A 15785-nucleotide genomic window follows, 5' to 3' on the forward strand; every position below is an offset into this window, starting at 1 on the left:
TTCAATAAAATGGTTTAACTCTCCCTGATGTGTTTTATGTGAATCAGTACCCACATGGGATAGACTCAGCAATACCCTTTCTTCTTTCTGTTAGTTGTTTTCTGTGACCTTTTCCTCTGAAATCTGAGTTCACAGATGTTATAGCTATACTTTCTGAGTACAAACTGAGGTGAACTGGAAGGACGTAGAAATTCCCATTCTGGTGAGCAGAAAGAGAAAGGACATTGCCCTGGGGCAGTAGTGCTATGGGGTTGCAGAGGAGGGTGATATTCTGGTGGGCCATGGACCTGTATCTGCTGCTGCTGCTTCTTTTTCTTCTCTCTTTCTTTTTGGTACTGGGGAGTGAACCTAGGGTACTTTAACACTGAGCTACATCCGTAGTCCTTTTTAGTTTTTATTTTGAGACAGGGTGTCATGAAGTTGCTGAGACTGGCCTAAAAATTGTGATCCCCCTGCTTCAGCTTCCCAAGGCACTGGGATTATAGGTTGCAGTACCATGTCTGGGCAGCATCTGCTTCTTGAGGCTTTCACCTTATCCTCAGCATTCCAGACTGCATTTCTTCAATGGCCTTCTTCTTCCTGGTCTGTCAATTTGACTAAGTTAGTGGCCTACAGAATATTTTGATTGGACGTCAAGTAAGAAATAGTTTACATTGTGACTTAGTAAATATACATGTGCACATTTATTAACTGAAACAAAAATTTTATGATTCAATATTTTTTACACATTATTTATTTATTTATTTTTATGGTTCTGGGGTTCAAACCTAGGCCTCATGCATTTTATTTTTTTAATTTTCTTATTTATTTTTTTAGAGAGAGAGCGAGAGAGAGAGAGAGAGAATTTTTTTGTAATATTTACTTTTTAGTTTTTGGCGGACATAACTTCTTTGTATGTGGTGCTGAGAATCGAACCCGGGCCGCACACATGCCAGGCGAGCGCGCTACCATTTGAGCCACATCCCCAGCCCCCCTCATGCATTTTAAATAAACACTATCCTACTGGATTATACCTCTAGCCCATTTTGAATAGGTTTTATTTTTTAAAAAGTGCCTTGTTGCTGGGCCTTGTGGTGTGCATGTATAGGCCCAGTTTCTCAGGAGGCTGAGGCAGGTGGCCAGCTTGCACAATAAAGGCAATATAGCAAGATCCTGTCTCAAAAAAATCAAATCAAATAAAAATAAAACAAAATTTCATGTGGATAATGATTCCGGTCCTTATTCTGTATGGTTGCTCTCTGTAAAATATATTTTCCTAGGTGACTAAGGGCAACTTTACTTTTTTATTACCTGGGCTTTATGTTTTAGATAGTATAGTCCAAGGTTTCCTAAGAATCAGTGGCACCTCATCAAAGCCTCTTCCATTCCTAAATGTAGGCAAAAGACAATGTTATTCTTCCCCCAAGTGGATTTTTTTTTTTTTATACTAGGGATTGAGCCCAGGGGTGTTTAACCACTAAGCCACTTCCCCAGTGCTTTTATTTTGAGACAAGCTCTTTCTAAGTTTCTTGGGGCCTCGCTCAGTTGCTGAGATTGGCTTTGAACTTGTAATCTTCCTGCCTCAACCTCCTGAGTTGCTGGGATTACAACGTGTGCCACCATGCTTGGTGGATGTTTTTTGAGAGCAGCTTCATTATGTATTTCCCTAAGCTAAAATGTGCAGTGGGTTTATGGAAAGGTCTCAACTCTTATCCCAGTGTAGGTTGAGAGAGGAGATAATTACTGATATAAAAGTATAATAAAAGGCTGAGGTGAGCCCTTCATGTAATGCACATCTATAATCCCAGCAACTTGGGAGGTCAAAGCAGGAGAATCATGAGTTGGAGGCCAGCCTCAGAAACTTAACAAGGCCCTCAGCAACTTAGTAAGACCCTGTCTCAAATAAATAAGTAAATAAACAAACAAACAAATGAATAAAGCTGAGGATGTTGCTCCCCCACCTCCTTTCAATCACCAGTCCCTCCCCCCGACCATCCAAAAAAAAAAAAAAAAAAAAATGAAGCGAGTAGGACAGAACTACTTCAGTTATATGTACATTCATGGCTTTGGCCTAACTAGCAGACAGGTCAACAGGGAGAGGGCCTTGGACAGTTGAGTAATTACAGGTCAGTCGTCCTCAGTTTATCAGAGATAAACCTGACTCAGACCCAGCAGACCCAAGTTAAAAAAACAAAAACTTCCCATCAAGCCTCACCTTCCTGCTGAAGCAAATGCAAAGAACCCCTGACCTTTACATCTTTCACTGGCAGGTGATTTATCTGGCATGATTACATTAACTCTGATTGCTATCAATACTCTATGCATCAAGCTCTGTAGGAGACAGGCTTGTAAAGTTGCCCATTTTCTCACAACAGAAATATTAAATAACAATGTGGAACAGTGGTATATGAACTGTCACCAGGTGGCAGCACATGATTTGTTGCCAGGAGAATGATACTGAGACTGTTTTGGGCTAGAAGCACTGAATTGGGGTGATCTTTTTTTCTTTTCAGATTCTGTGAGCTACTAATTAATCTTACTAAAATAATGCCCTGTTCAGATCACACTACTGTTCAAGAATAGCTCTCACAGCATAAAAAACAAAGGACAAATTAGGAATTTTTTTTTTTTTAAGAGAGAGTGAGAGAGAGAATTTTTAATATTTATTTTTCAGTTCTCGGCGGACACAACATCTTTGTATGTGGTGCTGAGGATCGAACCCGCACGCATGCCAGGCGAGCGCGCTACCGCTTGAGCCACATCCCCAGCCCCACAAATTAGGAATTTAAACCCAACCCACGTTCAGCCTCTTTCCATTATTACCTGCTCTAAGCCTTCACCGAATCCAATCTTTTAGTATAGATAAATTTTCTTTTCAGTTTTTTTTGTTTTGCTCTACTAATTTCTCTTACTATCTTAATTCGTTAATGCTAACCTATGCATCATTTTTTCCATCTCACTATACTTAGATCCTGTAGGACGTCACGTTCATAAAACTTTTCCTTTCTCTGCCAACCCCAAAGCCGCGCCACTAAAGTTCCTTTTCAATTAGCTTTATCGATTACCGGTCTCTTCTGTCTTTTTGGCATTTTGATTGGCCCATCTTGTTTTTACTGTCCCGCCCCAGAGGCTCCTGGACTTGGATTTCCCCCAGGTGTATTCTCCCCTCTTGGGTTCCGCCTTTCCAACACACTGCCTCTTCTGTTTTTACCTCCATTTCCTTTCTATTGGTTCCCTTCGTCCTCCAAGAGTTGGCGCCTAGGGCTGTTGATTGGCTTCTCTGGATGCCCATTGTGCCCGCCCTCATACCACGTGGCATTCCTAACGCTAATTGGGCAATTCCACTGGCTCCATTATTAAGGATTGGCGGTTGATTGGCTGCTCTGAGGGAGGGCCCGAGAAGAGGGGCGTGGCCAGCCCAGGCACCTCCCCCGGCCCCGTGCCCCAGGCGTTTCAGTCGCTCGCGGCTGGAGAGCTCAGTGGAGCTTCCAGCTGCCCCATGGGTGTCGCTTTTTGGGTCGTCCTGGCCCCGCCAAATAGGCGCGGGTAGACGCCCCGACTTCGGGGCCATGGCAGTAGCCTTCTCGTCCTCCGCCGCCGCTAGTTCAGCGGAGACGGCCGCAACTGTGCGAAGGACCCCCACCGCCTCCGCGGGCTAAAAAGCCGCTGCCTCGACGGAATTGTGAAGACTACTATGCTCGGTCTTGGACGCTGCCTCCCCCTCCCGCCCGTGCAGATACCCTTCGGCTGCTCAGTCCGCCTCAGGTAAAGTCAGGAGATGCGTGAGACACGAACCCGGGACTTCCCGGCCCGCGCGCGGGTACTACCACTCCTCGGCCCCCGAGTATTGGCTCACGGGTCGCTTAGCACCCAACAGGACTCGGTGGCTTCCCAGAAGTCCTCCACACAGAACGCTCCCCCTCTTGGTCCCTTGCTCTTTCTCTTCTCGCTTCTCCCAGGTTCTCGGGACCGGCACCCGCTTCTCTTATCAGAGGCCGGGAACCCATTAGAAATCATCGCATGTCAGAGACCTTCCTCAATTTTAAGATTCAGGAATCCTTCAATTCTTGGAAAACTGTTTGTGAAACCTCCAGCTCCGCAGTGGGAGCTTCCCTTAGAACCCATTCGTGCATCAAGTGTGGACTGCTTCTCAAACATGTACTTCCCTCAAACATGCTCTTCCCTCGAAATCGTCCACTTCTGCCTTCGAAAGATACTTCCCTCCCCTCAGATACCATTGTCACCCCCTTTCTCCCTTGTCGTCTTTGCTCTCCTTTTCCCTCCTCTGCTTTTTACCCTTCACTTTGAAGACTTTGGAGTAAGCCACTATTCAGAGTTAGCCAGAAATGAAAACTGGGGTTGTCCAATTAAAAAACCTTTCAATTTATACCTCCGAGAAAAACTCGCTAAAGAATTGGGACTTTCTGTAGGCATGTGAAATATTGAAGGTTTGTGACCAGAAGTTTGATGTGATTGAATTATCTCTGGTGAAAATTTTGCAGGAAGTATTCAAAGTGAAGACAGGAGGCCTAGGCAGAAAACTAATGTGCTAATCTGATGGGAGAGGATAAACTGGCATGGTGTGAGGAAAATGAGAATACCACCCAATACCAAGAGGTTTCAAAATAGAGTTGAGAGGGGTCTTTTTTTGGCGAGGAAGTGAAGTTCTGATGTGGCTTATGGTATGAATTGGTGTCCTTAATAGAAATAGAGACTATAAAGAAGCAAGTCTAGCTGGGTGAGGTGCTGCTCACCTGTAATCCAGCAACTTGGGAGACTGAGGCCAGAGATCACAGGTTCCAGGCCTCAGCAATTTAATGAGACCCTGTCTCAAAATAAAAAAATAAATAAAATAAAAAAAGGAATGGTGAATTTGCTCACTGGGTGGAGTGCCATGGGTTCAATACCAAGTATTGCTATTAAAAAAAAAAAAAAAAAAAAAGGAAAAAAAAAAGAAAAAACTTTGGGTGAAGGCAGTGAATTGGTTTTTGGTTTTGGATGAGTTGTTTGAGGTGTGTGTATTTGTTTCCATATACACAAGTTGGGAGAAAGGTTGGAACTGAATACAAATTTAAGAATCAAGAGACTATATTGGACTGGAGTTATAGCTCAGTGGCAGAGCGCTTGCTTAGCACAAGTGAAGCACTGGGTTCTATTCTCAGTACTACATAAAAATAAGTAAGTAAAATCAAGGTATTGTGTCCATCTACAACTAAAAAAAATTTTAAAAAAGAGAGACTATTGATATTTGAAGCCTTAGTATGGAATGTTAATACTGAAAGAAGAGGAAAAAAGGGCCATGAACCAGAAGAAGCACCATTGTTTGAAGGATAATAGACATTGAAAAAGAGAAAGTAAAGGAATGGGACAAGAAATTAAACAGAATGGCATTATTATAGAAGTCAAAGGAAGAAAGTTTCAAGTGGGAAGAGAATGACCATCAGTGTCAGGTGCTACAGAGGTCAAGTGGAATAAAAATTAGAAGCCACCAAATTTAGCAACTAGGAAGTTACTTATTTCCTTTGAAAGGCAGTTTTGATAGTGTGGCAAGGATGTCAGTAGTCAGGTCATGATATATCATCTGATTCCTCTTGTTTGAGGAATAAATGGGTAAAATTACTCTTTTAATAGTGGTTATAGCCAGGCATGGTGGTGCATGCCTATAATCCTAGCAGTTCTGGAGACTGAGGCAGGAGGATTGCAGGTTCAAAGACAGACTCACCAATTCAGCAAGGCTGTAAGCAACCTAGTGAGACTCTTTCTCAAAATGAAAAGGGCTGGGGATAAGGCTCAATGGTTAATGTCCTTCGTTCAAAAAAAAAAAAAAATGGTTGTGAAGGAGAGCTACTGGTAGTGAGACTAGTTTTTATTGAGAATTTGCTATATGCCATGTACCATAAAGATGGTTTATAGAGCTGGGTATGGTAGTGGACACCTGTGATCTCAGAGACTTGGAAAACTGAGGCAGAAAGATCTTAAGTTCAAGACCAGCCTCAGCAACTTAGTGAGACCTTGTCTCCAAATAAAAAGGACTAGCTAAGTAATTCACTGGTAGAGCCCTTGGGTTCAATCCTCCGTGCCTTAAAAAAAGTTTTATATATCCCTATAGCCTGTGCCTCAGTGGTAGAACACTTGCAAAAATATGGTTACCTGTAGACAAGAATTTGAACAAGGTCTACCTATTTGTGAAATCTGTGTTTCAGATTATGACATGTATATCTTTTTAATGTGGGTGAAATGTAGGTTGTTGGGTAAGTTTACCTAGAACCTAACGTTGGGCATTTCTTTTTGTCCTTTTAAATTTTATTTTGAGAATTGAACCCACAGGTGCTCTACCACCCAGCTTCATCCTCAGTTCAGCTTAAGTTGCTGAGGGTGACCTTGAACTTGTGATCCTCCTGTTTTAGCTTCCAGAGTTGTTGGGATTATAGGTGTGTACCACCATGCCTGGCTGGTTTGTTTTTTCATACACACAAACACACACACACACACACAAAATACCTTTATTTATTTATCTTTATGTGGTGCTGAGGATTGAACCCAGGACCTCACACATGCTAGGTAATGCTCTTGCCACTGAACCACAACCCCAGTCCCAAAGTCAACCCTTTTTTTTTTTGTGTGTGTGTGTGTGTGTGTGTGTGTGTGGTGCTGGGGATTGAACCCAGGGCCTTGTGCATTCGGGGCAAACACTCTGCCAACTGAGTTATATCCCCAGCCCCTGGCTAGTTTTATTTAATTGTAAAACAAACACATGTGCTCATTCCCTTGCTTATTTAGAATGAAAGTTTACTTATTTTTAGTGTTTTCCTCCTGTGTAAAAGTGTTTATGGATATATTCTTAGTATCATACATTTCATTTTGTACAAAATAAATGTGTTTGAATTTGAAATCTTTATTTTTTATTTTTTTATTTTTTTAATATTTATTTTTTAGTTCTCAGCGGACACAACATCTTTGTTGGTATGTGGTGCTGAGGATCGAACCCGGGCCGCACGCATGCCAGGCGAGCGCGCTACCGCATGAGCCACATCCTCAGCCCAAATCTTTATTTTTTTTAGTTGTAGTTGGACACAATACCTTTATTTTGTTTGTTTATTTTTATGTGGTGCTGAGGATCAAACCCAGTGTCTCACACATGTTAGGTGAGCATTCTACGGCAGCCCTGAATTTGAAATCCATGATAAGGACTTTTATGGGAATTTCACCTTTTTAAAAAAAAATTTTTAATATTTATTTTTTAGTTGTAGTTGGACACAATACCTTTATTTCACTTATTTATTTTTATGTGGTGCTGAGGATCGAACCCAGGGTCTCACATGTGCGAGATGAGTGCTTTACCGCTAAGCCACAACCCCAGCCCGGAATTTCATCTCTTTCTAGTTGATGAAACCCAATTTTTATGTTGTATTGTGTGGGTGATGGTGAATGTTGTGGACCAACAATGGGTATTATACTGTTTCCCAAGTCATCAAATGGAAATGACTTCAGTGTAGTCTCACTTGTGTTATTTTTGCTGAGCAATCAGGGAGTGGTTGTTTCAGAGAAAAGCCAACTTAGAATTTTTAAATCTTCCATTCCTGAACATTTTATTTTCTTTTAGTTTTTTTGTGATACTGGGGATGGAACCTAGGGATGTCTTACTACTGAGTTACATCCCCAATTCTTTTTTTTATTTTTTTATTTTGAGGATTGGGAATATAGCTCAGTGGTAGTGTGCCTGCCTTGCACAATGAGGCCCTGGGTTTGATCCCCAGTACCACACACAAAAAATTGCCTGATGTGATGGTGCATACCTGTAATTTCCATGCCTTGGGAGACTGAGGCAGGAGAATCACAAGTTCAAGGTCATCCTCAGCAATTTAGCAAGACCCTGTCTCAAAAATTAAAAGGGCTGGGAATGTAACTCAGTGGTAAAGCCCCTAGGTTCAGTCTCTAATACCAAATCAATCAATCAGTCAATAAGTTTTATTTTGAGACAGGGTTTTGCTGTGTTGCTGAGGCTGGTTGAACTGAACTGGTGATTCTCCTGCCTTACCTTCCTTCAAAAGTTGCTGGGATTATAGGCACGTGTCATCATGCCAGGCATTCTTGAATTTTTTTTTTTTTTTTTAGTTATTTTTTAACATTTATTTTTTTAGTTTTCGGCAGACACAACATCTTTGTTTGTATGTGGTGCTGAGGATCGAACCCGGGCCGCACACATGCCAGGCGAGTGCGCTACCGCTTGAGCCACATTCCCAGCCCCATTCTTGAATATTTTAGAAAGGCAGTATGATCAAAAGAAAAATATTGAAAGTTTCATCCCATGCCTTTCCCCCATCTGCCCCGTTCCTTGTCCTTTTGCAGTGATCTTTTTTTCCATTGTTGGGGATTGAACTCAGGGCCTCTTGCATGCTTGATAAGTGCTCTGCCACTTTTAGCTAAAAATGCATCAACATCCCCTATCTTTACATTCTTTTAGACTTTCTTGAGGCAAATGCTTACAAACATGGGTATATAATTTTATTTGTCCCATTTTTCATGTAAAAATCCTATGGTTCCCCACTGTTTTGCATTGCTCTCCATCTGCAGTCTTGACTTTTCACTTAATATATCTTAGAGACTTTTCCAGGTCAGTGCATAGAAAGCTTCCTCATTCTTTTTTGTTTGTTTTTAAGTACTTGTATAGTATCCAATAGATTTCCATGCAATTGATGTATCATAGTTTTTTTAACTAGTTCCTCATTATGGATATTTATGTTTCAGTTTTCAAATGTTACAAGCAATGTTGTATTGAAGACCTTTGGACATGCTGTTTTACATGTGTTCAAGGGTATTTATGGGATAAATTCACAGAAGTGGAATTTCTAAGTTAAAGTATATTTGCAGTTTTCATTATGAAATTTATTACTAAATTGCCTTCCTTAGAGGTTGTTCCTATATACATTGCCTGTACACTCACTACATTGGCTGTATTGTAGCTAATATTTATATAATGCTTACTATATGCATGGGCACTGTTCTTAGTGCTTCACATATATTACCTTATTTAATCTTAGTGAAATTCCTATGAGGTAGGTGCTTTTATTACCTCTGTTTTTCAGATGAATACACTAAAGAATAGAAAATTTATGACTTGTCCAAATCACACAGCTAATTAAGCAGTTGAAGTTTAAACTAAGTACTCTGGCTCTAGGATCAGTGTTGTTAGTGTTATGCCTTGCTGTTATCAAACTTGAATTTTTGCCAATCTGATAGGGAGAAATTGTACCTCAGAGTAGTTTTAGTTTTTAAAAAATTATGCTAAGTATCTTTTTATATGTTTGAGTTATTTCTTTTCTGTTTGAGTTATATGTCCTTTTTCCTTAACTACCTGTTTAAGTCTTTTACTTATTTTTCTGTTAATTCATATATCTCAGTTTCCTATTGATTTGTAAGACACCTTATCCCCTGCCCCCAGAGCTGGGGATTGAACTGAGGGCCTTGAGAATGCTCTTCCATGGAGCTACAACTCCAGCTCTATTGTGATATTTGTCTTCTGTCTTATTCCCACATGGAAATTTTATATTTCTATGTAGGCTAACTTCTCAAACTTTTCTTTATGGCTTTTGGATTTTAAGTTATAATTAAGAGAGGCCCTCTGAATTTCAGTTGTTAGTTTTTTAATCTATCCAGCAGGGTCAAGAAAACAGAATTATTGTGAAGGTCAAAGTGCTTTGTGAATTGTAAACTGTAAATCATTATACAGATTAAATATGATGTTATTTATTAATTTGTCTTTTGAACAAGTTGTACAGAGGCTGCATCTTTTTGCTTGCATTAAATAGAATAGAATGATACAGCTGGGTGTGGTGGTTCTCTCCTGTAATCCCAGCAGCTCAGGAGGCTGAGGCAGGAGGATTAGCAAGTTCAAAGCCAGCCTTAGCAAAAGCGAGGTGCTAAGTAACTTAGTGAGACCCTGTCTCCAAATAAAATACAAAATAGGGCTGGGGATGTGGCTCAGTAGTCAAGTGTCCCTGAGTTCAATCACCATACCAAAAAAAAAAAAAACGATATAACTTTCATCTGCAATATGGAAAACTAGGATGGTATTGCTCTTATGATTGTTTTCCTTGGATAATTTGCATGGAATTGTTTTCTACATGATTTCCACAATGATTAAATCCTGAAATATTTTTGCATATTTTAGTCTTACTGTTCCTTGTATTACAATTTGACTAAAAGTTATTAATATATTTTACTTTCGTATTAGCTATGGTTCACAAGTTTATATACTCTTACTTTTGGTACCAATCTTACTGACTGTTAGGAATTTACAATTTGGGAAGGCTAAAATAATTTTTGTAATTATCAAAGAAATACATATTTATTAAGGAAGAATTGGGAAATTGGAACGATTTCAAGGGAGAAGATAAAAGTTTATCAGAATCTGTCCATGATTTAATGAGTTAATAACCAGTGTTAACATTTTGGATGTCCTCTTAGAATTCTTTTTTTTTTTTTTTTTTTTTTTTTTTGAGAGAGAGAGAGAGAGAATTTTTAATATTTATTTTTTAGTTCTCGGCGGACACAACATCTTTGTTTGTATGTGGTGTTGAGGATTGAACCTGGGCCGCATGCATGCCAGGTGAGCGCGCTACCACTTGAGCCACATCCCCAGCCCCTCTTAGAATTCTTACTGTGTATATTCTTATTACATATATGTATAGTATCAAAACCAACTCTCCAGGCTTGGCATTGTGCCTGTCTCCTAGGAGGTGTTAAATAAATATTTAGCACTTAATTATAACTGACTAAATGAGTTAATTTTTATTTTTGTATTGAAGATTAAACTCAGAAGCGCTTCACTACTCAGTAACATTCCTTTCCCTTTTTTGGGGGGGGTAGTACTGGGGATTCAACTCAGGGTCACTCAACTACTGAGCTACATTTTCACCCCTGTTTTGTATTTTGTTTTATTTTTTTTTTTAAAGAGAGAGTGAGAGAGGAGAGAGAGTGAGAATTTTTAATATTTATTTTTTAGTTTTCGGCGGACACATCATCTTTGTATGTGGTGCTGAGGATCAAACCCGGGCCGCACGCACGCCAGGCGAGCGCGCTACCACTTGAGCCACATCTCCAGCCCTGTTTTGTATTTTATTTAGATACAGGTTCTGACTGGGTTGCTTAGCACTTTGCTGTTGCTGAGGCTGACTTTGAACTCATAATTCTCCTGCTTCAGCCTCCTGAGCTGCTGGGATTACAGGCATGGGCCACTGTACCCAGCCTCCCCTGCTCTCCCTTTTTTTTTAAAAGAGTTTTTTTTTTTTTTTTTTTTTTTAATGGTGCTGGGAATTGAACCCAGGGCCTTGTGCATTCGAGGCAAGCACTCTACCATCCCTAGCCCCTCCCCTGCCCTTTTTGTTTTTTTGGTACTGGGGATTGAACTTGGTGGCACTTAACCACTGAGCCACATCTCCAGCCCTTTATTATATTTTATTTAGATACAGTGTCTGAGTTACTTAGCACTTTGCTAAGTTGCTAAGGCTGGCTTTGAACTCAGAATTCTCCTGCCTCAGCCTCTGAAGCTGCTGGTATTACAGGTGTGTGCTACCATGCCTGGCTTGTTTATTTTGAGACAGGGTCTTGCTAAGTTGCTTAGGGCCTGGTAAGTTGCTGAGGATGACCTTGAACTTGCAATTCTCCTGCCTCAGCCTCCTGAGCCACTGGGATTATAGGAGTGTGATGTTGTGCCCAATTAAGAATTTATTTTTTTAATATAGAAAGTATGGAATATCAGTGTCCTATTTTCTTTTTTCTCCACTGTATATTTTAAAAAATTGTTTTTTAGTTGTAGATGGACACACATTATCTTTATTTATTTTTATGTGGTGCTGAGGATCGAACTCAGTGCCATAGTCCCAGCCCCTCCACTGTATATCACTTACATTTTGACTTATGTTATAGTATTGCAATTTCTGTGTCACAATTCATTTGAAGGTAATTTCAAGTCCAGGCCCGCATGGAGCTCATAGTCCGGTGAAAGAGACAGGTAACCTACAGTTAAAATACTATATGATAACTGTAATAACAGATTTGTATAGAGCATTATGAAAACACAGAAAAAGGATATGGGGGGGGGGGTCAGAGAACACTTCCCACATGAGAGGATTACTTGAGAGAGCCATGTGGAAAAAACTAGGAAGAACCCCTCAAGGAGAAAGAGTATTAAATGTGTAGGCACTCAAGTGTAAGCAGGGCCCTACAAAAAACTCTATATTTGGAGTAGATTGTGTTTGTGGGTGGAGAAAAAGAAATAGATGGGGTTGGAGATGTGGGTAGGGGTCAAAGGAGGAAGAGCCTTTATATGACACACAAATGCTTGTCAAAAGTTTGCTCATCCTGGAAGATATATTGGAAGAGGTGAGAGGGGAGGTAGGAAGACCAAAAGACATTAGTTGAATACCAAATAAGTATAGTTAAAAAGTACTACAAGAGCTGGAATGAGGTGAACATCACTTAAGCCAAGGTAGGAATGGAGCCCTGCATTAGAAAGGTGGGCTAAATCTGGAGGGTAAAAAATGATTGCCATTTTTTTTTTGGGGGGGGTAACTAGGGATGGAATTCAGGGGCACTCGAGTTCCATCCAGTTGAACTACGAGTCACACCCCCAGCACTGTTTTGTATTTTATTTAGAGGCAGGGTCTCACTGAGTTGCTTAGCCACCTCACCTTTGCTGAGGCTGGCTTTGAACTTGTGATTCTCCTGCCTCAGCCTGCTGAGTTGCTAGGATTACAAGTGTGAACCACCGTATCTGGCTATTTGTTTTCTTCAATTTTGAGGCAGGGGCTCAGTAAACTGCTGAGGCTAGTCTTGAACTTGTGATCCTCCTATCTCAGCATTCCGATTAGCTAGGATCTTGTGCTAGTGTACCTAGGTATATCTTTGGATTCTTAAAAACCACATAACTCGGGCTGGGGATGTGGCTCAAGCGGTAGCGCACTCGCCTGGCATGTGTGCGGCCCGGGTTCGATCCTCAGCACCACATACCAACAAAGATGTTGTGTCCGCCGAGAACTAAAAAAAAAAAATAAATAAATATTAAAAAAAAAATTCTCTCTCTCTCTCTCTCTCTCTCTCTCTCTCTCTCTCTCTCTCTTTAAAAAAAAAAAAACAAAAAAAAAAAACAAAAAAAACCCACATAACTCTATTGGCATGATAAAGCTCTGTTCTTTTTTTTTTTTTTATAATGGGTTAAATCCCAGCCAGAGTGGTGGAGGAGCTGCGGTTTTTTGTTTTTTTTTTTTTTAAGAGAGTGAGAGAGGAGAGAGAATTTTTAATATTTATTTATTTTTTTTTAGTTCTCGGCGGACACAACATCTTTGTTGGTATGTGGTGCTGAGGATCGAACCCGGGCCGCACGCATGCCAGGTGAGCGCGCTACTGCTTGAGCCACATCCCCAGCCCTAAAGCTCTGTTCTTATTGCAGTATCAAAAGCTCAGGAAAAACATATTAAAAGCTCTCTTAAACTTCCATAATTAGAGCTGGGGGTGTAGTTCAGCGATTGATTACCTAACATGAAGGCTCTGGGTTTGATCTGAAGGACAAACAAAAAAGTTCCATAACTACATTATGAAATACATCTCTAATTGAACTGTATTTGTTTTTCCTAAACTTTCATTAAAAAGAAAATATATAAAGGAAGCAAACCCCTATCTGAGGAAATATCAGCTAGTATGCTACAGTTAATATAAATCAGTTTAATGACTACATTTTTTTGCATTTGTATTTCCATACAGTTATAACCGAGTGTTTTAAGAGACTCAGGATAGTTATACATTGATATTATGTGCACCATGCCATATTTTTTTGGGACACAGTACTTTTATTTATTTATTTATTCTTTTATATGGTTCTGAGGATCAAACCCAGTGCCTCACATGTACTAGGCAAGAACTGTACCCACTGAGCTACAACCCCGGCTCTATGTTTCTTTTTTTTTTTTTTTTTAAATTTAATCCTGGTGGCATTTCTTTTTAAGAGAGAGAGAGAGAGAGAGAGAGAGAGAGAGAGAATTTTAATATTTATTTTTTAGTTCTCGGCGGACACAACATCTTTCTTTGTATGTGGTGCTGAGGATCGAACCCGGGCCGCGCTGCATGCCAGACGGGTGCGCTACTGCTTGAGCCACATCCCCAGCCCCGGCTCTACGTTTCTTATATCAATTAACTAATATTCCATTTTATGCTTATAGATGGAATATATCATAATGGAAAGTTTAGAATTAAGAGTACAGAAAAAATCATAATCTTTTTACCCCCAAATAAATGATAACTCTGGTACAATTTCTTTTGGTACATACTTTTACACAGTTATAATTGTTTACTCAATTTTTTTTTTGTTTTTTGCCTTTCCCTTTTTTCGTTTTATATATCAGTTTTATTTCACATAACTATATAGTCTCAACTACTATTATGGGAGGAAAAGGATTTTTTTTTTAGTTTCCAACCCTTTTCTTGTGTGTGTGAGATATTGGGGATTGAATCCAAGGTATTGTGTATACTAATCCTCTACCACTGAGCTACATCCCCAACTGTTGTTCTAACCTCTTTAGCTTTTTTAAAAAGTATTTTAATTTTTTTTTTTATGTGGTGCCGGGGAACGAACCCAGTGCCTCACACATGCTATGCAAGCGCTCTACCACTGAACCACAACCCTGGCCCCTAACCTCTTTATCTTTATTTAAAAAAAAATGAAAAATAGCTGGGCACCATGCAGCCTGTAATCCCAACAATTTGGAAAGCTGAGGCAGGAGGATAACAAATTTGGGACCAGACAGAGCAACATAGTAAGACCACCCCATCTAAAACAACAAAAGTAATGCATTATAATTGTAAAAAGTATCAACCTAAGAGAAGTGTATTGTATGATAAATGAGTCTCTTATAATCCATCAAGATGACAGTTTAGTATATATATCCTCTAAATTATTTTCTAGGTTATACTATTTTTTTTGTTTATTTAATAAAATAAAAACAAGCCAGGCACAGTGGCTCATGCTTGTAATCCCAGCAGCTTGGTAGGCTGAGGCAGGAGGATTCCAAGTTCAAAGCCAGACTCAGCAACTTAGTGAGACCCTGTCTCAAAATGAAAAATAAAGGGCTGGGGATGTGGCTCAAGCGGTAGCATGCTCACCTGGCATGAGCGCGGCGGTGGGTTCAATCCTCAGCACCACATAAAAATAAAATAAAGATGTTGTGTCCACCAAAAACTAAAAAATAAATATTAAAAAATTTCTCTCTGTTAAAAGAAAAATAAAAAGATCTGGTAGGGAGGGCTGGGGTTGTAGAGCACTTGCCTAGCACATTTAAGGCACTAGATTTGATCCTCAGCGCCACATAAAAATAACAAACTAAATAAATAAATGTATTGTGTCCATCTACAACTAAAAAAAAAAAAAGATACAAATAAATAAAAAAAAAAATCTTGGGATGTGGCTCAGTGGTTAAGTGCCCCTGGGTTCAATCCCCAGTACCAATAAATAAAAGATAAAAACAAGATTGCACTTTGCATTCTACTTTGCCACTTTTCTGTTGTCACTTCCAAGAGACTTGGACATCTTTCCATGTCAGTATGTATAGAATTTACCTCATTCCTCTTTTATTCCCTTTTTTCCTCCCACCAGTCCTGGGTATTCAACCCAGAATGCTAGGCAGGCTCTTTACCAGTGTAGCTTAGAGCCATATTCCCAGTCCTGCCTCATTCTTTTAATGACTACACAATGTTAAAGTATATAAATGACTATAATTTAATTAACCTATTGCTACTGAAGGATGTTGATTATC

The 15785-nt window shown here is 39.8% G+C and overlaps 1 protein-coding gene across 2 annotated transcripts in view; it reads left to right on the top strand.

Annotated features, from left to right (window-relative positions):
• Positions 1 to 3400: 3400 nt before the first annotated feature.
• Positions 3401 to 15785, top strand: part of TESK2 (testis associated actin remodelling kinase 2) — a 143380-nt gene continuing 130995 nt past the window's right edge. For both annotated transcript variants that reach the window (XM_081307214.1, XM_081307213.1), the window contains exon 1: positions 3401 to 3744. The gene's annotated coding sequence lies outside the window, so the exon portion shown is untranslated. The remainder of the gene's footprint in view (positions 3745 to 15785) is intronic.

Source organism: Spermophilus citellus (genome assembly GCF_964194105.1).
Source record: "Spermophilus citellus genome assembly, chromosome: 9".
In the NCBI taxonomy this organism is placed as follows: domain Eukaryota; kingdom Metazoa; phylum Chordata; class Mammalia; order Rodentia; family Sciuridae; genus Spermophilus; species Spermophilus citellus.